Raw genomic sequence first — 26,500 nt, 5'->3', positions numbered from 1 at the left:
AAGTACAAGACGCAAAGTACACTTGTCCCACCCAATCCCTTTTAAGTTTTAAATGCTCAAGGTCCGACAGGTGCGTTTCCTGAATCATGACAACTGATGCTCTCTCCCTTTTAAGAAAAGTCAGATTTCTTCCTTTTAATAACATGCCCTAGACCTTTTACATTCCAAGTTATGTATGTAAGAGAATCATTCATATGCAATCACAGAACTGAATAAGAACATTGCGAATACATGGGTGTAGAATGTGGTACAAATTGAGTAGGAAAGTTTAGGAGCAACCAATTTAAATTTAACATAAATAAAACAACGCACACAAACCAACCCACCCGCCCCCAGCCCCACCCCCAAACGGCAGGGCAAATAGAATGAGAATAGGTCACTAGGACTGCGGAGGAACAACCGCAAAGATAACCCCCTAAGAAACACACACACCCACAAAAAAATAAAATAAAAATTCCACATTCGCTGTGAAAGAGAAGAAGCCAAACGGGCATCGTTACTTTATATTAAAACATTTGTTCGAATCTCAAAAAAGAGAAAGGAAATGTCCGCCGACTTGAGCCAAGGAAAGAATAAATAAAATACTCTTCTTCCCTCACTTCCTTTTAATAAATAAAAAGTCGGGGAGGACAGTTTATGTCACCTTAAGTGAGAGATCCAAGAAAAGTCTACCTCTAGTAAGGACTGTAAAAAGAAAATTAAAAGAACACCACGTTAGTCGGGTTCCCAATACAGTTACTTATCTGTCTTGATAGTTTTCAGGAAATTCTTTGCCTCCTCAACCGTCGAAAGCAGACGAATTTTGTCGTCATGAAGACACCGAAGTTTTGCAGGATAAGCAAATCCCCTACACATCTGCCGTGTAGAAAGCTCTTGCCTCAGCTCGTCGAACTCGCGCCGCTTTCTGAGAACTTCAGCAGAGAGATCTTGATAGAATCGGAGCTGAGTACCCTCGTGTGTCACCTGTCGTTTCTGCAGCGCGGCTCTCAATACTGTCTCTTTGTCTGGATATCGAAGGAAGCGAACCAAAACAGAGCGAGGACGGCCACGCAGAGATGGCGTTGGTGCGAGTGACCTATGTGCCCGCTCTATCTTGGGAGCACCTCTGGTGAAAGGTCAAGCCATCGCGGCAGCATTGTGCGTAGGAAAACAGTTAGGGACGAGGAACCTTCAGCGCCCTCAGGAACAATTTTTACGTTTTTTCTTCGTCCACGGTTCTCCAGGTCATCAACCTTGGACTGGAGTTGGTGAATTTTTTTCTCCAACGCGGTTAGTCGGCTATCATGAGAAGCTGTAAGATCCTCTACTGCTGACACACGGCCCTCTGCTTCAGACAGCCTACTCTCGTTGGAGTTAACCTTTTCCGTTAAGTCAGTAAGAGCTGCACCTAGTGTGGAAAGGTTAGAAGTTAGTACATCGAGGCGGCTGTCAATGGTATCCAGTCATGCGTCCATCCGAGAGCCAAGCGCGCGTATTTCGGACAGCACATCCTCTTGAGATGCTAATTCCAATGGCGCCTGAGAAGTTTCTGGCTTAGCAGCTTTCTGCTTTGCTGCTCTGGACGGCCGGGCAGACAAAAAGAGCGGAAAGTCTCGTGTCTCCTGGCTTTCAGACATTTCGGGTCCCGTATGACATCAATTAAAAGGTGTTCGAATCAGTTTTGTAGAGGATAGCGGCGAATATAAAAGAGTAACGGAGCGGAGCAAAAGTTCAAGCAGCCATCTCCCAGTTGGTCACGTGACTCCCTTTGATTGCTTTTTAAACCCCGTTACTTGAAACTTTACTTGTAATTTTTTTGCTGTTGTGTTTTTATATTTTCAGGCACAGTGCCTGTCTGACAGTTCGATATGCGCACTGCGCACTGACGGTGACTTTTTTGTTAATGTTCTCCAACGTTTCATTAAAAATTAAATAAGTAAATAAATAAAAGCTGAATGAAGCCAACCTACCATGTTTATTCATTTATCTGAGTGTTTTAGGTTTTTACTTTTGTCACGGTGACAGCTCCGGACCCCTCCTTGTGGGCGTGTCGTTACGTTGTCTGCGTCTAGTTATGTCCATGTTTGTAGTTCCGTGGGTGTGGGTTATTTGTGAGCGTGTTCGTTAGTCTTACCTGTGCCTTGTCTCGTGATCACGGGGGAATGTGTTAATCACCTATTTAATGTGCGTTCGCGCAATGTCTTGTGCTCGTCTTTGTCTCGTTCGTTCCTGTGTGAGTGGTCTGTTAGTGTGCTCACGCTTACGTGCTGAACTTCACGTCTTTTTGTAATTAAAAGTATGTTTCAGCACTACGTTATTTGTCGTGCCTGCTTCCTCCGCACGTCACAACTTTGAAGTGGAAAAAAGTCCTGAATGAAACAGGATCCCGTTTAAGGTGCTGTAGATAAAAAAAAAAAAACCCCCGATTTGACTTAGTCGACTAAAGGGAAAATCTGACAAATCAGATATGACTATGAAAATCCTTAGTTGAAGACACCTCTAGTATATACAGTATGTCTTGTCCAGGTACCAGCTGACTGCTGGTATTATCCTATTATCCTTATTATTCTTCATTTGGATTAGTTCACGGGTTGCTAAATTAAGAAATGCATTATCACAGGATGATGCGGAACAATTGGTGCACGCCTTTGTTAGCTCTAGATTAGACTACTGCAATGCACTACTGTCAGGATGTTCAAATAGGAATCTAAATAAACTTCAAATAGTTCAAAATGCTGCAGCCAGGGTTCTGACCAGAACTAGAAAATTTCAGCATATCAGTCCAGTCCTATCAGCCCTGCATTGGCTCCCAGTTAAATTCCGTATTGACTTTAAAATTCTTTTATTAACTTATAAAGCATTGCACGGGCCTGCTCCTGAGTACCTTCAGGAACTTATTTCCTATTACGAACCCCCACGCCCACTAAGATCACAGGGTGCTGGTCTTTTATTAGTTCCAAAAATTAATAAGGTAACAGCAGGGGGAAGAGCCTTTTCTTGTAAGGCCCCCCAGCTTTGGAATAATCTTCCTAAATGCGTCCGGGACTCCGACACAGTCACAATCTTTAAGTCTAGGTTGAAAACCCACTTATTTAGTTTAGCGTTTGATAATTAATATCCCCCCTTAGATAAAAGTACAGATCCAGGGGTTCATAGACGAAGGGTTTTATGGTAGACTGGGGCGCTGGTGCTGTCGTCCTGTCACTGCTCGTGGTCACTCAAGTTTGTTGACAGTGCAGTGGACGGATGCCATTGTCTCAGAATGCCCCCAAGCCTATGTTACCTTCTGGTTCTGCCTTTTTAGCTAGGCTGTAATAATTTAACTAAATGCCGGAGTTGCTGCCACACTCCGGAAATGTTTATAATTTTACCTGTCCTGTATATGTCCTCATACAGAGCTAATTTTCCCTGTTTCATTTCTCCACATGGCTGCCCGCCTGCTTGAGGAATAATGAGATGAGGAGACCAGCGATCCATCCTGGGCCAGCCACCCGGATGCATACATCATGATGGACATTATTACATATTTTTCCTTTTCTTTCTCTTCTTTCTGTCTAAATTGTTGTTGTTGTTGTCATGGTGACCGGTGTCGGCCAGAGGAGGATGGGTTCCCCCCCTGAGTCTTGGTTCCTCTCAAGGTTTCTTCCTCATGCAAAAAAACTAGGGAGTTTTTCCTTGCCACTGTCGCCCTTGGCTTGCTCACTGGGGGCTAGGACTCGGCACTTGTAAAGCTGCTTTGTGACAACAACTGTTGTAAAAAGCGCAATATAAATAAAATTTGATTGATTGATTGATGGTTATGAGTATGTGCACTTTATACATTAAATCCTCCATTTTGGCTGAAACTGGCGTGATCACTTCCTTCTTCATTGCACTCCCTCACCCGTCACAGGTGTAACATGCTAGATTACCCTTTTTACCTGTACCTTTATTACTCGCATTATGAGTGAGACGCTGATACAGAGTGTGAAAATATGGTCCTAATGTGGGATTCTTTTCTTATGGACTGGTTTAATCTTGTGGGGTAGCACATTGCCACTTTATTGAATTAAGATACCATTGTAAATGCATAAATGCATCAACACACACACACGGCCATCCCACACCCTCCTCACTCATACTCCCCTTACTGCTAAAATAATGTAGATAAATTTCACAAGTAAACATTACTAATGCACTGCTGTAAGATTACTAGTAGGTGCATATTACACGTCACAATACTATGCTACAAAATCTACTAAGATACAGCGATTAAAATGTAGCCTACTTGAAATAGGGTGTTGCAAATTAACCTTTAATTACATACTCTCATAACACATCCATCCACTTTAACTTCATTTCTGTGCAGTTTGGGGGTTCTTTCTCAGACATCATTATATTCCATCCAGCAGTCACTAACACTATACCTGATCATAGTACCACACTATTACAGTTACTAACACTATACGTGATCATAGTACCACACCATCACAGTTACCAACACTATACCTGATCATAGTACCACACTATCAGTTACTAACACTATACGTGATCATAGTACCACACCATCACAGTTACCAACACTATACCTGATCATAGTACCACACTATCACACTTACTAAAATGAGCCCTCTTTTTTTATTGTATTGTACTGTTTCTGTTTTAGTGTACATTTGCTTTAGTGTACATTTTAGTGTTTAGTGTGCATTTCTGTTTCTACAGTTTCTAGGATACTTGTGCATTCTAGTATTCTTCCCAAACTTCTGCTCCCCACACACACACACACACACACACACACACACACACACACACACACACACACACACACACACACACACACACAAAGTCAAAGTTATGGCCATCCCACACCCTCCTCACTCATACTCCCCTTACTGATAAAATAATGTAGATAAATTTCACAAGTAAACATTACTAATGCACTGCTGCAAGATTACTAGTAGGTACATATTAACACGTCACAATACTATGCTACAAAATCTACTAAGATACAGCGATTAATATGTAGCCTACTTGAAATAGGGTGTTGCAAATTAACCTTTAATTAAAAGTTTCTAATTAAACCTACCAAGAATTGCGAGTAATATTTACTTGTATATAACGTGTCAAATAACACCACCGATGCAGAATACAGTACATTTTCGTAAACAAAAATAATGTCTCTATTCCCAATCGAACCTTTGCCAAACCGGGGAGACGGATGAACTTAATAACACTGCAGCTTAGAGTGTATTCGGTTGTATTGTGTTGTCCTCTCCTGCGTGTGAATATTTATTACCGTTTTGCTCTGTTTACATTGCACATTTATAAATGCACGAGATATTGATGTTGCAGCACGCGCATCATCTGCGCTTCATCTGCGCTCGTGCAACGCGTGACCGTACCTAGTTTCCGTTAAATTTACAAACGCGTAATGCCCGTTATTCTACACGACTGTAAATGTATTTAATGCTCTCGTTTCCCCAGTAGATTGATCTAGTCCAGACATTGATCTGTTGGAGTGAAACTTTACCGCTGCTGTTTTCACCCTTCAGTAAAAATGAGCGGACCAAAGAAAAGAGAAGTGGACACTGAGTGCCTAGTGTTTAAAAGTGTGTGGAGTGGACAACAAAATATTTTTTCACTGAGGTCCGATACGGCTGTATGTCTGATATGCCGAGGAACGGTTGCAGTTTTCAAAGAATAATATCAGCCGTCACTTTAGTACGAATATGTAAACTACACTAGACATCAGTCAACAGAAGGACGAGCGGATACTGCTAACAGGTCGGCAGTTTCTCCACTGTGTTATGAACACAAATGCATGTGAAAGTTTGGAGGAGCGTCTTTTAATTAGGCGCAATGTGCGCATTTACACACAGCAGGGGTTCAGTAGCTTAATTAACACGCTGCACATCGCTCTCAATTTACAGAGCTCTTTCTAGTATCTGCTGCAGGCAGGATATTTAATGCAGTCTATCTCTCAGGACAATCCGTCCATGATTTTACGGGGTTTAAAACAATTAGAAATTATTGAGCTTGAGTATTTCATTAGGTAATATGTTTTGAATGTTGAAAGTGTTCCATTTATCTTTTTCCAGTAAATGTTGATTTCATTAACTTTGCACCTTCAATTGAAATGTCTAAAAAGAATAAATTAAAGTGCGTGTCCAAATGCCCCTCTGTCAAATTTTAGAACCCATTGTGGCCCGCAAGTCAAAGTTTGCCCACCCTGATCTATAAACTAAAGTATCCCACCTCCGTTACACGTGAACGTGAACCGTAATTAAATTAATGCCCGTTATGGGACTTTATGGAACTCACCCAACTCGGCGTCGCCAGGAACAAAGAAACCTTCAAGGAGTTCAGTCAAAATAAACCTAACCACGCAAATTACATTAAAACACTAAACTGTTTACAACTGTTTATCTGATGAAAAAAAGCCGATAGTGTAAAGGAAATGGAAGGAAAACCGACCGCTGCAGTTCTGTCTTGAACAAAGCGAACGTCGTTCTTATTTTCACTTTGCTGGATTTAACGCTGGGACGGACTGGAGCACGCGCGCACGCACGCGGTTGATCCCAGCATCTTATAAGAACGTGTGAGCACGTGCGAGGCATGCGCAGGTCCCAGACTTACTGCGCGGTGTTTACCCCGTAGTGAGGCATCACCCCCCCCCCCCCCCCCCCCCCCCCCCCACACACACACACACACACACACACCCTCTGCGTATGTGACAAATGCGTCTGACATTGTGTGGACATACTGTGTGAACGCCCTCCGGATGTGCTGTAAACTGGATGTTTGCTTGCTGATGTAAAGTGCATGTGAAAAGCTCACCTGTAACGCGGTGTGTGGGCGGAGGGAGGCACGAATATCCAGCTCGCACACTTAAACGTTGTTTTATTCAGTGAACAAAGTAGCGCAGACAGCGCACATATAACAAACACATTGTGACATTCAGACAAAGACGAGCACGGACACTGCGCGAACGCACATTAAATAGACAAACCACATAAACCCCGAGTGATGAGGAGAGACCAGCCACAGGCAGGGGCGGACTACTGGGGAGAAAAAGTGGCCCGGGAGTTCCTGACAGACTGGCCCACTATATATATATATATATATGTGTGTGTGTGTGTGTGTGTGTGTGTGTGTGTGTGTGTGTGTGTGTGTGTGTGTGTGTGTGTGTATATATATATACTGTATATGAATCTAGTGTGTGTATATATACTGTATATGAATCTATACATGGCACGTAGTGTATATGATGGCGTTTATTGTCATATGGACAATATTAATTCCAGCAATATTATGATTACATAAATAGTCCATCATAAGACCACCAAACAAGTTGTTTTACGCAAAGTGCATCCTAAAGAACAACCTATATTTCTTCCTCTTACCTATTTGTGGTGGTTAGTTTTAATCTAAGAATTTCAATAGCTTAAAAAAACAGTGCACAGTGCTCTGGAACCTTTAAGACCGCCACTTGCGTCCGTGTTAACCGTGTTAAGGTAATTTGTACATGGTGCCTTAGACGTTGCAGAGGCGACAGCAGTACATTTAAAATAACATGTTATCTACAATTTAAACTGCTGTATGTTTTCGTAGTCCGGCCCGGATTTTCTGGGACAAGTTGGATTTTTTTCTGATCTCCGCTGCATACCGTCAGCCCGCATCAGCTGGCCCAGTCCGCGTCCGCGGTCCAACTCGTTCATGTGTTTACAGGCTCAGTCCGCGGCCGCGCTGAGCAGGTTAGTCTGACTGGATCGGGGGAGGTAATAGGCACCGTTAAACAGCAGCGTGACTACGGGCCGGGGCCGCAGTGCGCGGCAGTGGCTCCTCCACGGGCTGAGTTAAACCACCGGCGGCCTACCGGCCCACTAACCCATCGGCCCACCGGGGAAATCCCCGGTAGCAATGTATGCCAGTCCGCCCCTGGCCACAGGTGAGACTGATAATCACACTCGGACACAACCACACCTACGAAGATACACAGACGCAGACGACTAGACATAGACGACATAAACACACGCCCAAGGGGTGGGGTCGGAAGCTGTACCGTGACATCACCACATTACATCTCATTTGTGGGTCAGGGTTCTAATCCCTTTTTTTAATTTATTTTTTTAATTAATTTAATTATTTTTATTTTTTTTATCATTTATTTGACAGGGACAGTGTACATTAATTAACATGACTGTAAAAAGTACCAGAATTAGCCTAAAGGCTATATTTCATCCGTAGTCCCTGGACAGATCTAAAAATTGTCTACCTAAAAACCAACAATAAAAGGTTACAATGAACAACACAGATATAAAAGAGCAATACAATAGATATAACACAGTGTTTAAGTTAGTTATGATACAAACAAAGCAAAGCAAAACAACAAACAAAAAATTATACTACAATATACTACATTTTAAAATAACACAATTGGCAGCAGGGTTGGGTTGAGTTGAGGGGAGACACAGTCCATGGTCTCATTAATGCTGGCATGTCTGATGCGTTGTGAGCCAGTTTTTTAGATACTTTTTGAACAGAGTGTATGTGGTCAGTTCTCTAATGTTTTGAGGGACACTGTTCCACTCCTGAGAAGCTTTAACTGAAAAGGCACTCTGACTGAAAGCACTTTTCCTGAGAGGAAACACTTTACAGTGTTAAAAGTGACGACTATCTGTCTTGGCAGGTGATATACGTGCAGGTTCACATGTCTGTAAGGTGATATAAGGGCGGGTTCACCTGTCTGTAAGGTGATATACGTGCAGGTTCACATGTCTGTCAGGTGATATAAGGGCGGGTTCACCTGTCTGTAAGGTGATATAAGGGTGGGTTCACCTGTCTGTCAGGTGATATAACAACAGGTTGTTGTGCAAATTTTCTGAAAATGGATGAGGACTCAGATGTGGTTAAAATGATTAATCTATTAAAATATATTAAATATATAAAAACATTAAAAAATGCCTGTGGAGTGGAGACAAAGCATAATGGTGCCAATTTTCAAGAATAAGGGCGACGTTCAGAGCTGTAGTAATTACAGGGGAATAAAGTTGATCAGTCACAGCCTGAAAATCTGGGAAAGAGTAGTGGAAGCTAGGCTTATAGGAGAGGTAGAGATCTGTGAGCAGCAGTATGGTTTCATGCCAGCTAAGTGCACCACAGATGCTATGTTTGCTTTGAGAGTGTTAATGGAGAAGTATAGGGAAGGACAGAAGGAGTTACATTGTGTGTTTGTTGACTTAGAGAAAGCTTATGATAGAGTACCAAGACAGGAGCTGTGGTATTGTATGAGGAAGTCAGGAGTAGCAGAAAAGTATGTGAGGGTGGTGCAGGATATGTATGTGAACAGTGTGACAGCAGTGAGATGTGCGGTAGGAATGACAGACGGATTTAAAGTGGGGGTAGGACTACATCAGGGATCAGCCCTGAGTCCTTTCCTGTTAGCAATTGTCATGGACAGACTGACGGACGAGGTTAGGCAGGAGTCCCCTTGGACTATGATGTATGCTGATGACATTGTGATCTGTAGTGAGAGTAGGGAGCAGGTGGAGGTGAGCTTGGAAAGATAGAGATATGCTTTGGAGAGCAGGACAATGAAAGTGAGCAGGAGTAAAACAGAGTACATGTGTGTGAATGAGAGGGGAGACAGAGGACAGGTCCAGTTACAAGGAGTTGATTTGGTGAACGTTGATGAGTTTACCTACTTAGGGTCGAGGGTACAGAGTAATGGAGGAAGTGAAAGAGAGGTAAAGGAGAGAGTGCAGGCAGGGTGGTGTGGATGGCATAAAGTGTCTGGGGTGATCTGTGATAGAAGGGTGTCGGCTAGAATGAAAGGAAAGATCTATAGGACAGTAGTGAGACCTGCTATGTTGTATGGACTGGAGACAGTGGCACTGACAAAGAGACAGGTGAGGGAGATGGAGGTGTCTGAGATGAAGATGTTGAGATTCTCATTTGGAGTGATGAGGAAGGATAGGATCAGAAATGAGTTTATTAAAGGATCAGCACATGTAGCATGTTTTGGAGATAAAGTTAGAGAAGCGAGATTGAGATGGTTTGGACATGTACAGAGGAGGGAGGAGAGGTATATTGGTAGGAGGGTCTTGAGGATGGAACTTCCAGGCAAGAGGAGGAGAGGTAGAACTAAGAGGAGGTTTATGGATGCAGTGGTAGAGGATATGAGAGTGGCTGGTGTTTCAGTGGAGGACACTCAGGACAGGGCCAGATGGAGGAGTTTGATCTGCTGTGGCGACCCCTAAACGGGAATAGCCGAAAGAAGAAGAAGAAATATATAAAAACATTAAAAAGAACAAAAGACAGGCACAAGACAGAGACAGACATGAGAGTCTCATCTAAGCATGACAACTCTGAAGGCAGGGGGGCAGTCCCCCTGCTTATATACAATCTTAAACACAATTCAGCAGTTCTAACAGCAGGTTATCTTTAGCACAGCATGTTCCAAAACATAGGTGTCCAGCAGGCTACTTTGTCTCACATATGTGTATCTCCTATTCAGTGTTGGGAACGTTACTTTAAAAAAGTAATTAGTTATAGTTACTCACTACTTGTTCAAAAAAGTAACTGAGTTAGTAACTGAATTACTCTATAATAAAAGTAACTCCTTACCAGGGAAAGTAACTATTTGCATTACAGTAAAAAAAAAAAGTTATATGCCAATGAATAAGGATTTTTTGAAAAAGCAGTTTTCACAGTCAGTTGAAATGAGTAGATCAGAAAGGTGTTTAACTTTTGATATTTATTGCACATCCACAGACCAGTGCAGGATAAAATCCTTTAAAATCCCAAATCTTTGTAAAAAATAAAAGCAAAAGTAAACAGTTACACTATATAAAGTGCATTTACATCTATCAAATTAAATTACATTCTCTCAGCCTGAGACAACTGGTTTGTTCACAACAGAAGTAAACTTAACAATAAAACCTCTATTCTTAAATAAATCAAATACCCAGTTTGGTAGACATTCAGGAACTTCAAGTATTTTCTTAAATAATGTTTATATCGCCACCTTGAAAATGCTAATTTTTCTTCGGCTTGCTCCTGACTCGACATTTCTGCCTCTTCTCCGTTTGTGTCGTGTGTCACTGTCGTGCTTCGGCATGCGTGTAACAACACTGGCTCTGATTGGCTACCATAACGCTGCCTTAGCCAATCACTTACTGACTTGTTAAGTTAAACAGGTGTTACACCGAGAACTGTGACCTATCGAGATCTGTTACTCCTCACTAGCCTGGGCAGCGGTCCGCTCGCATTACTGTTAGTATATCAATATATAGTAACGCACCGCTTTTAATGACCAGTAATGTCAACGGCGTTGTAACGACAGGAAAAGTAATTAATTATATTATCCCGTTACTGACAAAATGACGCCGTTACCTAACAGCGTTATTCACAACACTGCTCCTAATATATAAGGGTTCACCTGTCTGTCAGGAAATATAACAGTGGGTTCACCTGTCTGTCAGGTGATATAATAGCGGGTTCACCTGTCTGTCAGGTGATATAAGGTCGGGTTCACCTGTCTGTCAGGTGATATAAGGGCAGGTTCACCTGTCTGTCAGGTGATATAAAGGCTGGTTCACCTGTGTCAGGTGATATAACGGCGGGTTCACCTGTCTGTCAGGTGATATAACGGCGGGTTCACCTGTCTGTCAGGTGATATAAGGACGGGTTCACCTGTCTGCCAGGTGATATACAGTACAATAATGCTCAGTGCACTTTATTCATGCCCCTCCGGACACTACACGTGTAGCTACTTGTAGTTTAGTTCAGCTCTAGTTTCCTCTAATTTATATATATATAATAATGTAATGGTATAATAGTCTTAGCTGTTATACAGTAGTTATTTTAGTCTTATTTTTATTTAGTCTTTTTTTAATTCTGACTTTGTGAATCCTCTACTCACACAACTATTAGACATAAATGGAAACAATTTAAGAAAATAGACTAAAAATAAATGTATGACTTTTTTACCATTAAAGATTCTTTAAAACAGAATATCAATTAGAGGAAACTAGAACTGAGCTAAACTACATGTTTTATGTTATGTATGTTATGTTGTATTTGGTGTTTGTGCAGATTTGTTGTTGTTTGGTCTCTTGTGTGTGGTATTTGTTTTAAGGGACGTTAGTTTGTCATATAGTGTTATGTTGTGTGTGATATTTGTTTTAAGGGCGTTAGTTTGTCATATAGTGTTTAGTTGTATTTGGTGTTTGTGCTGATCTCTGTTGTTTGGTCTCTGTTATTTGTCAGGTGATCAGATCTAATCAACCTCAGGCTCCACTTAACAAAGCAGAGGGGGATTCTGGGATGACACCTTTCTTCGATGCTGGTGTCTCGTTGACCACCGTCCCTGGAAACATGTGTGCTCTCCATAGTAAAGCCCAGTGTTGTCAACTGAAGACAACCAGAACAGGACAAAAAGCTCCCAGAAACACTACAGTTCACCAAGAAGCCTTCAAACCATGAACATAAATCAGCTCAGATTTTTCAGAAACAGAGTCACTTTCTAATACCCTCAATAAATACATTTTATTACTGTACTTTATCTCAGTTTAATACAGCAAGAGATTTGTGTGTTATACTCATGTGTTCTTTTTACTGATTATGACTGTGAAGTATAAAAATCAGTGTGCACTGGAAATAAACAGCAATGAACACAGACTAAACCCACCACTCACACTAATCACTAATTACTAATCACACAGTGTGTACTGTAAATAAACATCAATGAACACAGAACACAGACTAAACCAGTGGTTCCCAAACTTTTTCTGCTGTGCCCCCCTTTAGTAGATGAGAATATTTTTGTGCCCTCCCCCCCTTACACACCCCCCCCCCCCCCCCCCATATTGACACATGTGCACATGTTTTACTTACAAGCTCCGCGCCCCCCCTGCAATAGCTACGCGCCCCACCTAGGAGGCGCGCCCCCCACTTTGGGAACCACTGGACTAAACAAAGACTAACTGGTTTACTAACTAAACCATTTGTCTGTGGTGTCTGTACAGAAATGTAGTCACAAGTCATGTTGTGTCTGATGTTGAGGTTCAAAGTGATGACATTTTGAGATGTTTAAACAGCTGCTTTTATTTAAGTAACAGTTTGTAAATGACATATTTTAACAAGGATTAAACTCCTCACGCACCCTATGTCTGAGCTTTTACACTGTTGGTTTTATCAGTTCGTTCCCGTGGCCGCTTCTTTCCTCCAGAAGTAGGCCGCGCGAGATACTGAAATATCGATACCTTCGATACCTGATATTTATGCTGTACAAATAAAGTCAAAATATTGATACTTTTGATACTTCGGTCATTTGAGGTAATGAATTTCATTAAAAGGAACACAGTGGAAAGTAACTAAACTATTGAGATGTATTAATGATACATGGTTGGTGGGAACTACTTTTTCTTCCGCCTGGGTAAGTGCATAATGCATAAGCGCAGCGGCACCTGTTCAGTCAGTCACTCAGTCTATAGGCACAATGGCAAATCGTAAACAGTCATTCATGGACCTTTTTCACTTCCACAAACGGACAAGACGCAGTTTGTGATGTTTGTGGGAAAACTGTAAGGAGTTGTGCCAACACAACAAACCTTGTGAAACACCTCAAACTAAATAGAACATGAAGCATTTATGGTGAGAACAGAAGAGGAGAGCACAATGTCAGGTGGTGTTAGGGCAAGACAGACGTCTCTGGCAGAGTCCTTTAGTGCTGCAGGGTGGCACTATCCAGGTACAGACGGATACTATGTCGAGCTTTAAGCAGCACTAGTTAATTTAGACAAAAGTCAAGAACAAATTTCATTAATCAATTACATGAATTTTGCAAAGAAGCAGCATCTAACTAGCCACTGGTCCCCCCCAACACACATTTAAGGAAGAAAAGCATGTGTGGAATTACATAAAACAATTCACGCACACGCTAGGACAAAATGAACATGAAAAGACAAGTCAAACAGGAGACGCACTCATGCACTCTCGTCCGTCATCGCACACATAATTTTAACGTATTGACCAGACAGAGAGGGATCCAACTGCGGAAGTATACCGCTTTTATTCAAATGAGTCACGTTGACATAAAACGGCACGAGTATCACTAGCGCTAGGTGTAGTAACAACAATAGCGTTTTCTTGGGATGGTCAGGACGGTCCAGGGTCATAACGAGAGGGCAGAATCCGGGAGGTACAGGAGGGCTAGACAGGAGGCGAGGTCTGAGGAGAAAGCAAGGGTCAGAGCACAGGAGATCGAACAGGCAATGGAAACACTTGGTATGCTGCATGGAAACGGCAATACTTCGCGACGAGGAAGTGGTGGGAAGGTGTATATATGTGACTGAAAAGGGGGGCGTGGTGATTAGTAGCAGTAGCTAGGAGGGACATATCAGACGGGCATTCCTTACAATAATGCTCACACAAACACACACAACTTTGATAACGGATGAGCACACATGCGAGGCAGTGCAGTCCTGCTTAAGTCCCGCTTCCCGTGCTACACACACAAACAAACAATTACGCACGGCAGGACGAGCATTGAATGGCCCTGCTTCTCCTCTGCATACAATACAATGAACAAACATCACGCAGACAAACACTTAACACGATACATGACCACGAACGAAGAAGAAAGTAAAGGAGACTGGCAGCTTCCGAAGGGTCATTCTGTGATGGGCAGGGAGTGCGAAATAAAATGGAAGCGATCGCACCAAGTCTCAGGGAAAAGGGAGATTTTAAACAACAGGAATTGGTAATATGTTTAGAATGTGTATCTTCAATAAATTAGTGTTAGAAATAATTGCCTCTTCATTATTATTCATTATTATTTTTGCAAAAATAAATACATGCATCATATTATTCATATATAAAATTTTACATTTCATATTTCATGTGTCTATTTTTTGGGGGTGGGGGTGGGTGGGTTTTGTTTGATTGTTTTTTTGCAAAATCAATAAAATCAACTAAAATCCAACATTCAATATTACCCCGATCATTATTTTCTTAATTTCAGTATTGGACAAGAACAAGTTGATAGGAAAATACTGTAGGCTACTAGTATTTAGACCTATGGATACTGGTAGTGATAACTGTGTAATTGCTGCACAATTAGGCAGCTTTTTCCTTTAGGCCAGGGATGTCAAAGTCAAATACACCAAGGGCCAAAAAACCAAATTTGCTACAAGCCGAGGGCCGGACTGGTTCAATGTTTATTAAAACATATTGAAATGATTGCTCATAGCCTATTGAACCAAGACCTAACACAGTGTATATTATTTAATGCTTAAATGAATAAAGCAATATTTTCTCATGGATCTGTCAGTAATTTCAAGTGAAAACATTTTTCAACAAGCAAACAGATAAAAACAAACTTCCTTCAAAGAAAACGAATTTGAATAAAGTAATAAAGGTTTGAAAAGTGCTGGAATTTAGGCTAAAGTACTTGAAAATGCATGAAATTGTAACTACTTCGTTTCACAACAAATAGCTATCTGACTGAACAGTTCTCTTGTATTACGTTAACAAATACGAGCCTCTTGTAATTCCAGGACGAAACATGAGAGAACGTGAATACGTTAAGATCGGGCGTTTTGAAAATAAACAATCATTAAATAATGTGAATAAAAAGCGAATTATTTCGAATCATTTCGAATATATGTATAAATATTTAACTTAATTAATTTTAACGTGCTGGGAAATATTGAAATGGACCTTGAAAGTGACGTACAAGTGCTTGAATTCCACCTTGTAAAGGTGTATGAACCCTGCAAACATGACTTTGTTCATTGTGCTGAAGCACGGTGAGCGCAAAGTTACAAAATTCGAGAGGTGCACGACCCTCGCGCACTGGCGGAGCCACAGCAATTACGTCATTTTAGCCACGCTGACCCTCGCCGCTAGTGCGCGCTGCAGTGACTTCGCGGGCTACCGTTGCATTGTGGGGATTGTAGTGTTTGTGCGTGCAAAACACCAGCGGGCGGCTGTGGCCTGCGGGCCGGTTCTAATAGTAATTAAATATCATCCAGGGGGCCATAGATAATCAATTTGCGGGCCGGATCTGGCCCGCGGGCCTTGACTTTGACATATGTGCTTTAGGCAAAATGGGCCAAAAAAGACCTAACCGACTCTGAAAAATAAAAAATTACCAAAGGTCTCTCAGAGGGATGCAGCACTCTTGATATTAGGTTATGGTCACAGAACCAAACTTTTTTTTTGGGGGGGGCAAATGAAAGTTGTAAGTTGTTGAGCGGGGGTGGGGGGGGTTGGGGCACCACCATAACATCACAGAGTGTGTCCATAACATCACAGAGGCAAAACAAGAGAGCAATGAGGAGGATTTTGCTTTTTTTTTTGAGAAATGTGCTCATAAGGGGAGGAGTACGAATTGATAAACAGTGAGAAGGCCGTGTTCAAGCTGGACGCAAGAACAACTGTTAAAGCAATTCTAAGCAGCTCCTATTCTGTAAAAAGTCAGGGGGTCCATGCAGTGCAGGGCCAGCAGCCGGAAGATTTCAAGGAACTGTACTGCACAGTGTTTCAGGCCTGGGGAAATTAAAGCAGCCCTATAAAATAGGAGTTGGAGCCAGGGGCAGTTCCATACACACTGTCAACACCACGTCGACTACCACTGCCATTATGAGACAAAGTGAGAGCTGAACTGAATCGCATGGAGGCCATGGGGTAATCTCAAAAGTGACAAGACTCGTTGTGGCACCAAAGGCACAGTCAGGACAGATAAGGCAATGTGTCGACCTCACACACCTGAACAAGTGGGTGCGGCGTGAGCAGGGCTGGACTAGGACAAAAAATCAGCCCTGGCATTTTTGGTTTAGACCAGCCCCACATAATTAGCGGAGCACAACCTGGACTTGTAATTTATGTATGTGGGGTAAGAGATGGAAAAAATTATTAAGAAATTACTGGTTAAAGATATTGGATTTAATCAGACATGTGTCAAGTTGCAAGAAACTTGTTCACAAGTTGCAAGAAACAAGTAAGTCTCAAGTCTTCACAATCAAGTCTCGAGTCAAGTCCCAAGTCAATACAATCAAGTCTCGAGTCAAGTCCCAAGTCAATACAAGCGAGTCTCAAGTCAAGTCCCAAGTCTTAAACTTCAAGTCCTAGTCAAGTCACCAGATGTAATTTCAATATTTAACACAATTGATGCAGTTGATTAGTAGTATATTAAGTTAGTCAGACTAACTAACGTTAGGCGTTTGATTGTTTCGGTTCGCTTGAGTGAGATGTCGTCTCAATATGTATTTTCTGAATTTCTCTGATTTAACAGCTCAATTCTAATTCTTCAGGTTAAAGGGGCTCCCTCCTTTAAACAGCTATAACATGTATTTGTATCTGGCTACAAACAAAGTTGCTTTATGAATTCATGCAATGCAAACATGTCTTAAAAGCATTTGACACCGTTTTACTCTTATTCAGTGTGGTCACATCTTTTTTTACACTTACTGTAGTCATGCTTAAATTGCAAAGCTTTTATTTATCATTTATAAGTTTTAAAATCTGTAATTTTACTTGTTTGAGTGCTTTTTAAAACATGTTGAACCACAGCATTGAGGCTACAAATTCAAACTACTATGCAGCCTTTATCAGAATAAGGGCGCATGGCTGCCAGATTTTGGGAAGTATGCAAATACCAACTAATACTGATACTAATCAATCGTCATTGCTCATCATTCTCATGTAATAAAGTCCCTGTGTTAACATTACTACCTGCCTACATACTACACTTTCCCTCTCAGTCTGTCCCTGTTTCTCTTTCACAAGCCTGCATCTCTGGCTGCTGCTCTCCCTGTCTGCTGCTGCTGTCTTCACCTACAGAGGACGTGGAGGCTACAGCAGATACAACAGATTTTTACACATTTTGTAGCATCTACATTGAGACTCTTCAATTTCTTCGCGCGTAACTTCTCCGCTCCCCCTTTCTGCCGCTTCTGTTGCTCCACACTGCCTCTCCTTTAACAACGAGCTCAACACTGAACGTAGCGGGAGTTACAGCGGACCACGCAGAGAAAGGGTGGGGCCACTTTAGTCCTATATCCTGATTGGTTCAGTCCACTGTCTATATTGAAGATGGGATAATGGGCCGCCCCCTCTAAATTGTGGGCGGGTCTCTTAAAAAAAAGGGAAGAAAAAAAATCCATCGGCCTTTGAGGACTGTCGGCCCACCGGGCAAATGCATTTAATCAGCTCCCGTTTCAGATTTCCTCAGCCCCAGAGCCCTTCCAGCGCTGAATGTCTATGGAGGGGTGTGAAGGTGTCGTATGTCATGCAGATGACATTGTCGTGTCGGGAGGGGTCATGCAGCAACACAATATAAGATTGCACAAGGTCCTACAGAGACTAAGGGATAAGGCTCACACTGAACGAAAAATGAGAGTTCGCTAAAGACAGCAATATGTTTGTGAGCCACAGAGTCACATCAGATGGCGTGACACCAGACCAGAACGAAGGTTAAAGCGATTATGGAGATGCCAGAACCACAAAGTGTTGAAGACATGAGTGATGGGAATGGCCAACTACTTAGGCACGTTTCTGCCTCACTTGGCAACCTATACGCACCCAATCAAAGAGCTGCTCAGTAAGAAAAAAGAGTAGTGCTGGGAAATGCCACAAAAGGAGGCGTTCCAAAGACTGAAAAAGGAGCCGAGTTCACCACGATTTGACATTGTTCATGTGCCAGGAAAGTCCTTGATAACCGTAGGTTCACTGTCGAGAGCTCCTGTGAAACAACTTCACAGGAGGAAAAAGGCTGATGAAGCAGATGTCAAGGTGTTTGTTGATGCAGTTATAATAATAATAATAATAATAATAATAATAATAATAATCTTTATTTGTATAACACCTTTCATACATACATGCAACTAACTCAAAGTGCATTTGTCAAACTCAAAGTGCACGCCTTCCTGCTACAGAAGCAAGACTGAAGGAAATCCAGGACAAGCAGAAAGCAGATCCAATATGTGCGAAGCTCATCGAGTACTGTACAGAAAAACACGGTCTTACTCCAGATCTGGGACTATACTGGCCAGAAAGAGAAAACCTGTCCATGTCTGGTCAAAGAATTGTTACTCCTCAAAGCATGAGACAAGAAGTTCTCTGCAACCTCCATAGCGGCCACCAGGGGGTAGTCAAGTGCAGAGCAAGAGCACGACAGTCAGTCTGGTGGCCAGGTTTGTCTGTTCAGATCAGCCAGTGTGGTAAAAATATAAAGTGTGTATTAAGGGGAGTAGGCAGAAGCACTTCAAGGGTCAATAACATTAATAGAGTGGCTTGAACATTTGGGAAACTAGTATGCACTTAAAATCTTGGTGCATTTAGAGAGCCTTACTTATTCAGTCCTGTCCAACCTAAGAGATACTGTATACCACACCATGTTTTTAGACCAAAACATGCATACCATTACCAAAACGTTGTTGTACAGTGTAAAGGTTTTAATATTTTCTTTAGACATTGATCGTAGCCATCAGAGTTCATAAACAACATTATAACTTTGTTTAGTGTGAGATGACCTGCAGCAGAACACAGGATGATCCGTTTTACAAGACAATGTTTTTGAAGCAAGACATGCTGATCTCATATAGCAGGAGTGGCCAACCTGCGGCTCTTTGCCTGGTTTCTTCCGGCTCCCCAGCCGGTCCACGCTCTCACCTGCACTAATGGTCTATATCGTGGCCCGGTTACCTCATCAGCTCTGAGGGCGACACACTGCTACATCTTCGTGCTGCACGGTTTGTTTACACGCTCACACGAGTTACTAATTCGCCAACTACTGGCGATCGATTGATTGCGATATAATACTTATATGTAATAAAATATAAGTATATAATAATTATATGTCCATTACATAACCCCCCGTCAACAATCTACGCTCGCCACCCCCCCCCCCCCAATCAACAATTTACATGTCCATGTATGATGTGGCTCTTTGCTGCAACACAGTAAAAAAAAGTGGCTCTTGGTCTCTGACGGGTTGGCCACCCCTGTCATATAGGGTCAGCAAGTCGGACCCTGAAAAACATCTTGCAACATGTGTACAAAATTAACTTACAAACAAACTCTGTAGAATGTACAAAATAATTCCATGTTTGGTATTAAGTGAAGATTGTACACAGCATCTAGAGACCCGCATCCTGGGTGGATCGACATAGATATAAGTAACGGCTCAGACTGTCAATTTTCAGGTTCAGTATGCTTGTACTGGTTCGGTGACGTTTCCAATGATATCTTAAATAAAGTGTAAGCTTATGACCACGGTCTTCTAAGTCTCCTCCTTTGTGTCAAACGAACGCGCCGACACCAGCTGGTGGAAAATTGCAACATCTGTTCACAGCATCGGGCAAAAGAGATTGACGATTCCAGTGATGATTTTATTGATTCCAGTACCGGTCCAAGGCAGGTCTTGGCAAAAAGTGGGTACAGGCCTGTTATTTGGAAGAAAAAGAAATATCTCCTGATAGTGGATTATTTCTCAAGCTACATTGAAGTGGCCCACCTCAGGGTTGCCTCAGCCAAGACTGTTATTGCAGCTCTGAAGGACGCGTTTAGCAGGCACGGCATACCGGAGACGGTAATGTCAGACAATGTCAGGAAAGGTGGAGAAGATAAGAAAAGCATTGATGACATATCGAGCGACCCCACTGGAGTGCGGTTACTCCCCTGCACAACTACTCATGGGGAGACAGCTGTGCACCACCATACCACAGCTGCCAAGAAACCTTCACCCACGCTGGTCAAACTTCTGAAGACTCCAATAGAGATACGAGCAAAGGAGAAACAGCGACACCTGCGACACAGAGCTCGACATTTACCACCTCTCCAGGCAGGCCAGAAAGTGTGGCTGGCCAAAGACAGTAAAGCAGGGACGGTCAACAGGCAGCAGCACCACAATCTTACATCATTGATACAGATGAAGGTCAGGTTAGAACAGACCTGGGCAAACTGGCGAGAGGCCAATCATAAATTTAACAAATATCTATGTCGTGCGTGCAATACAACTGTGACGCTTTTATTTTGAAAGCGCTACGTTTTTGTTTATTCCGTGTGGACGTACGTGCTTGTGTGTGAGCTGTGCAAGAAACACTGTAGGTGATCAGCGACAAGTTAAGGCAAAATTTATACTTTCGCGAGTGAACGTAGCGCGCGACTCCGCACCCCTCGCACGAACCTCCGCGAATGGCGGAATATAATTGTGAATTGTGTTCCAGGTTTGAAAAGTGCTGGAATGTTGGCTAAAGTACTTGAAAATGCTTGAAATTGTAAGTGTATTTCGATTCACAACAAATAGCTGACTGAACAGGGGGTATTCCAGAAAGCGGATTCAGTGACGAAACCAGGTAAGTAAACTCAGAGTTAACGAAAGCTCAGGGTTTTCCGTTCCAGATCCCGAGCTTAGAGAGAACCTGAGTCAGCTGGGAAATATTGAAATGGACCTTGAAAGTGCCTTAGAAGTGCTTTAAAGCAAGGTTTAAACCTGGTTTATACTTGACGTGGTGCGCGAAAATGACGTAATCGCGGTGGCTCTGCCTGTGCGTGAGGGCCTCGCGCGCTGTTGATTCGCGAGGTCGTACACCTCTCGAATTTTGTAACTGCGCGCGCGCGCACTTCAGCGCGATGGACAAAGTCATGTTTGCAGGGTTCATACACCTTTACAAGGTGGAATTAAAGCATTTGTACGTCACTTTCAAGGTCCATTTCAATATTTCCCAGCACGTTAAACTTAATTAAGCTAAATATTTATACATATACTTGAAATTATTCAAAATAATTCGCTTTTTTATCACATTATTTAATGGTTGTTTAAAGTCTTCACGTTCTTCACGTTTAAAGTCTCTCATGTTTCGTCCTGGAATTACAAGAGGCTCGTATTTGTTAATGTAATACAAGAAAACTGTTCATTCAGATGGCTATTTGTTGTGAAACGAAGTAGTTACAATTTCAAACATTCAAGTATTTAGCCTAAATTCCAGCACTTTTCAAATCTGAAACAAAAAGCAACATTAAAATTGGTTAGGTAAATGTTCCTTCCATTGTTTTTGAGGGGTGTTTCTTTATACTAACACACATCATTTAGGAGAACACTACACAGAATGTGACGCCTCCACCGTTTGCGGAAGTTCGTGCGAGGTGGGCGGGGCCACCGTAATGACGTCATTTTCGTTTGTGTGGCCCTCTGACACAATTCAGGTTTCTCATGTGGCCCCTTGTAAAAATTAATTGCCCACCCCTGGGTTAGAAGGATCCACTCACATGTTCACATTGTACAGCTGCCACAACAGACACCACCAGTTACACTGGCCACACCCATTGAGCCATGTAATTAATTAATAACATAACTAGGTGTAACGTGTCACCTCCGAACACGGCGGTGACGCGTTGGTTATAATGTGTTTAGGACTCAAGTGCAACCCCTTAGGAGTGACTGCCAAAAAACAGTAAACAGAAACCTCCGCGAATGCGGGAAAACCAATAAACGAAAATACAAAATCCAGCGGTCTAAAAGCAATAAACTTAAACCTCCGCGACTGCGGGAAAGCCCAAACTAAAAACCAAAAGGCAAACGGCTGAAAAGCCACGAACTGAAACCTCCGCGGATGCGGGAAAACAAACAAAAAACCCCGAAGGGAAAACAGTACAACGAAAACAGAGGAATATAAACGAGCAGAAAAAAACGGCGAGAGCAAAAAACACACGGAGAAACGGCTCAATGTGTCTTAAAATAAGACAAGAGCCAAGGGAGGAGAAGTGAAGCGTAGGTACAAGACCTAACACTTCTACCTGGATACCTGTCGATCTGTAAACCAGAACACTGGCAGACAAATCAACATAGAATGAGGGAAACAGAGAAACAGCGGGTAAGAAATATAGAGAGAGAAAGACTTAGAAACTCAGGGAAAAAAACGAGAGAAGGCGAGTGAAACGCAGAGACGAAAAGCAAGCGAAAGAAAACGGCTTGGGCTGTGAGCGAGAAGTCTACAAACAACTTCAGCAATGTGTTGCTGAAGTTACCTGTATTAAATAGGCTGCAGACAGCTGCAGTCTATCTGGCTTGATTGTCCCCAGGTCTAGCTCGCGTGCTCCTCCTAGTGGCGGCAGTAGGCACACGCCTGGGTCTAACCCTGACACTAGGGTAATAATACCCTAGTAATAAAAATTACATTAATAATATAACTAGGGTAGCGTTCTTTCACTTACACAACATAGCTAAAATTAGAAACATATTAAATACTAGTGATGCGGAAAAGCTAATCCATGCATTCATATCCTCTTGTTTAGATTATTGCAACAGTCTTCTAGCTGGATGTTCTGGTAAATCGATAAACAAACTCCTGGTTCAGAATGCAGCAGCGCGATTTTGAAAGAAAACTAAAATTAGTCCCAATAATCACATTAGTCCTGTACTATCGTCATTACACTGGCTGCCAGTTAGATTCCGTATTGACTATAAAATACTTTTATTAACATATAAAACACTGCATGGCTTAGCTCCAGAGTATCTTAGTGAACTTATTGATCATTACAACCCAGCACGTTCACTTCGCTCGCAGGACGCAGGGTTATTAACTGTTCCTAGGATCAAAAAGATTACAGCAGGTGGAAGAGCCTTTTCTTTTAAAGCTCCACAACTGTGGAATAATCTTCCTGCCTTTATTCGGGACTCAGACACAGTCTCAATGTTTAAAACTCAACTAAAGACTGTTTACATTGGCTTTTGATTAGTCTGTTACATGTTTACCACATCACATATCTTTCTTCTTCGAGGTTCACCTGGGGAGTAACACTGCAGTTGGAGCCTACAATACCAGTATCATCGCTCCGACACGGAATGAAAACCTGGCGTTCATCACAAGACATTTACATTGACAATATCAACACTAGGGGTGTATTCAACTAAGGATTTTCATAGTCGAATCTGATTCGTCAGCTTTTCCCTTTAGTCGACTAATAGTCGAATCGGGTTTATTTTTATTTTTTTTATTTAGAGCACCTTAAACGGGATCCCGTTCTCATTCAGGACTTTTTTCCTCTTCAAAGTAAAAACCTAAAACACTCAGATAAATGAATAAACACGGTAGGTTGGCTTTATTCAGCTTTTATTTATTTACTTATTTATTTTTTATGAAACGTTAGAGAACATTAACCGTCAGTGTGCATTGCGCATATCGAACTATCAGACACGCACTGTGCAAAATGTAAAAAATATTTTAAATAAAATATGCCTGCCTGAAAATATAAAAAAAATTGCTACACAACTGCAAAAAATTATAAGGAAAGGTTCAAGTAACGGGGTTTAAAAGCAAACAACATCAAAAAATGTTTATAGGCCTACTTGCCGAGACGCACCGCGACGAGACGACACGACCGAAACAAAAAGTTTTTTTTCACCTTGCGTTTTAAATGGTATGCCATGTTGGTTGTTGTCGTGCGAAATAAAAGACGTTGATGACATAACTTGCACTTTACTTTCTTTGATTCATCTTTATCTTTTTCAAAATACTTTTGAAAGTTTTTTAGTAGCAGTTATAATCTCGGCAGATGCTGCGTATTGTGTTGCGTGTTCAGCTCCGCTAGTTGGGATTGTGCAACTGCAGGGTGTGATTTATTAATGTGTAGTAAGGAAGATGCCTATTGTTAATGCGCAAACATCATTTTAAAATATTTATTAACAGAAATTAGGATGATTTTATTTCACAAAAGGCTATATATTACAAAAACAAGACATTTCATGTAACAACTAATGCTTAGCAGCATCCTTGGGCACCGCCATGCAGTTAGAATGGTACATTCGACTATGACGTTCATAGTCGACTAGGGGGTATAGTCGACTATAGTCGAATCAGCGACTATCGCAGGTCACCCCTAATCAACACCCAGAATTTTCATTCTAGTTACCTTATACTTAGTCTAATTTAGGCCTGTCACGATAACAACATTTTCAGAACGATATATTGTGCCAGAAATTATTGCGATAAACGATAATACTGTCATTTTAAAGTGCCATTATATAATTTTTTCTTGCTTCTGGGCTCCCCAAAGGAGCTTTAAAAGACAATGTGCCAAAATAATAATATAGTAGCATAATAATACAATTACACCAGTTTGCAGTAATTAACTGTATTGTAAAGCTCATGTATGGGGTCATATTTGAGCTTGACCACATATCTGTAGTGGCAGAGTAAAATGTAAGTAAGTAAGTAAGTAAGTAATCTTTATTTATAGAGCACTTTTAAAACAACTTTCGTTGACCAAAGTGCTGTACATAAAAGTAACGAGAGAAAAAAAAAGACAATATATTAGCTATATTTCTGAGCTGGTAAAAGCTGGACCTTACCACAGAATTAATTTGCTTATCAAATCTGAGGTCTGAATCAAAGATAACACCAAGATTTCTCACACTCTTCTTCACTGATGTAGACAAACGACCAAGGCTGCCTGAGACACTATCAGCATCATGACCACCACCAAAAATAATGACCTCAGACTTGCCTTCATTCAGATGAAGAAAATTAACTGACATCCATTTCTTAATGTCTTCCAGACAGTTGCAAAGAGAAGCCAAGGAGCGATTATCATTTGGTCTAATTGGAATATAAAGCTGTATATCATCAGCATAAAGGTGAAAGCTAACATTGTGCTTCCTGATGATATGACCTAATGGTAACAAACCTAGAGAAAAGAGGAGGGGCCCTAATATAGATCCTTGTGGAACACCACATGAGACATTCGCAGAGGAAGATGAGCTATTACTAAAATTCACTGAAAAGGTTCTATTCTTGAGATAGGACCTGAACCGATTCAGGGCCTCTCCTTGCAACCCTGCCCACTTCTCTAGATGACCAATTAGTATGCCATGATCAACAATATCAAAAGCTGAGCTAAGATCCAATAAAATGAGGATGGCACAATTACCTTTATCAACGGTGACTAGTAGGTCATTGGTGACCTTTAAAAGAGCAGATTCAGTGCTGTGCTTTGCCTTAAAACCAGATTGAAAAATCTCAAAAATACCACATTTACTTAAAAATGGTAAAAGCTGAGAATATACAATTTTTTCAAGCAGCTTAGCTAAGAATGGTAATTTAGAAATAGGCCTGTAGTTACTAACCACTGCAGCATCAAGATTAGGCTTTTTTAGCAGTGGTGTAACTACAGCATGTTTGAAGCTTACTGGAACCGTGCCAGTAATTAGAGAGACATTAATGATATCCAGGACAAGTGGTCCCACAATACCAAATGTCTCCCCAAGCAATTTTGGGGGCATCACATCAAGTGAGGAGGTTGTTGGCTTAGTTTTTTGCACCAAATCTGATAGTTCCGATAAAGTAACAGTCTCAAACTCTTTAAACACACTAATGCATGGGGATGGTAGAGGAGATTCAAAACCCATGTCAGTTATGCTAGATCTAATTTTTTCAATTTTCTCAACAAAAAAGTTTAAGAACTCTTCGCACAGGCTATGGGACGGGACATATCCAGCCTCGGGTAATGGTTTCAGTACAGAATTAATTGTACTAAA

General features: G+C 41.6%; 1 protein-coding gene across 2 annotated transcripts in view; it reads right to left on the bottom strand.

Annotated features, from left to right (window-relative positions):
• Positions 1-6,553, bottom strand: part of LOC143486725 (ribonuclease inhibitor-like) — a 62,055-nt gene extending 55,502 nt beyond the window's left edge. Inside the window, exon 1 of one of the 2 annotated variants that reach the window (XR_013123642.1) lies at positions 6,280-6,553. The gene's annotated coding sequence lies outside the window, so the exon portion shown is untranslated. The remainder of the gene's footprint in view (positions 1-6,279) is intronic. The other variant, XM_076986105.1, reaches the window with a different exon arrangement.
• Positions 6,554-26,500: the final 19,947 nt, after the last annotated feature.

The sequence above is a fragment of the Brachyhypopomus gauderio genome, unplaced genomic scaffold (genome assembly GCF_052324685.1).
Source record: "Brachyhypopomus gauderio isolate BG-103 unplaced genomic scaffold, BGAUD_0.2 sc45, whole genome shotgun sequence".
NCBI classification, from domain to species: Eukaryota; Metazoa; Chordata; class Actinopteri; order Gymnotiformes; family Hypopomidae; genus Brachyhypopomus; species Brachyhypopomus gauderio.
The sequence above is the reverse complement of the archived record's forward strand: the minus strand, read 5'-3'. Positions and strand labels throughout refer to the sequence as shown.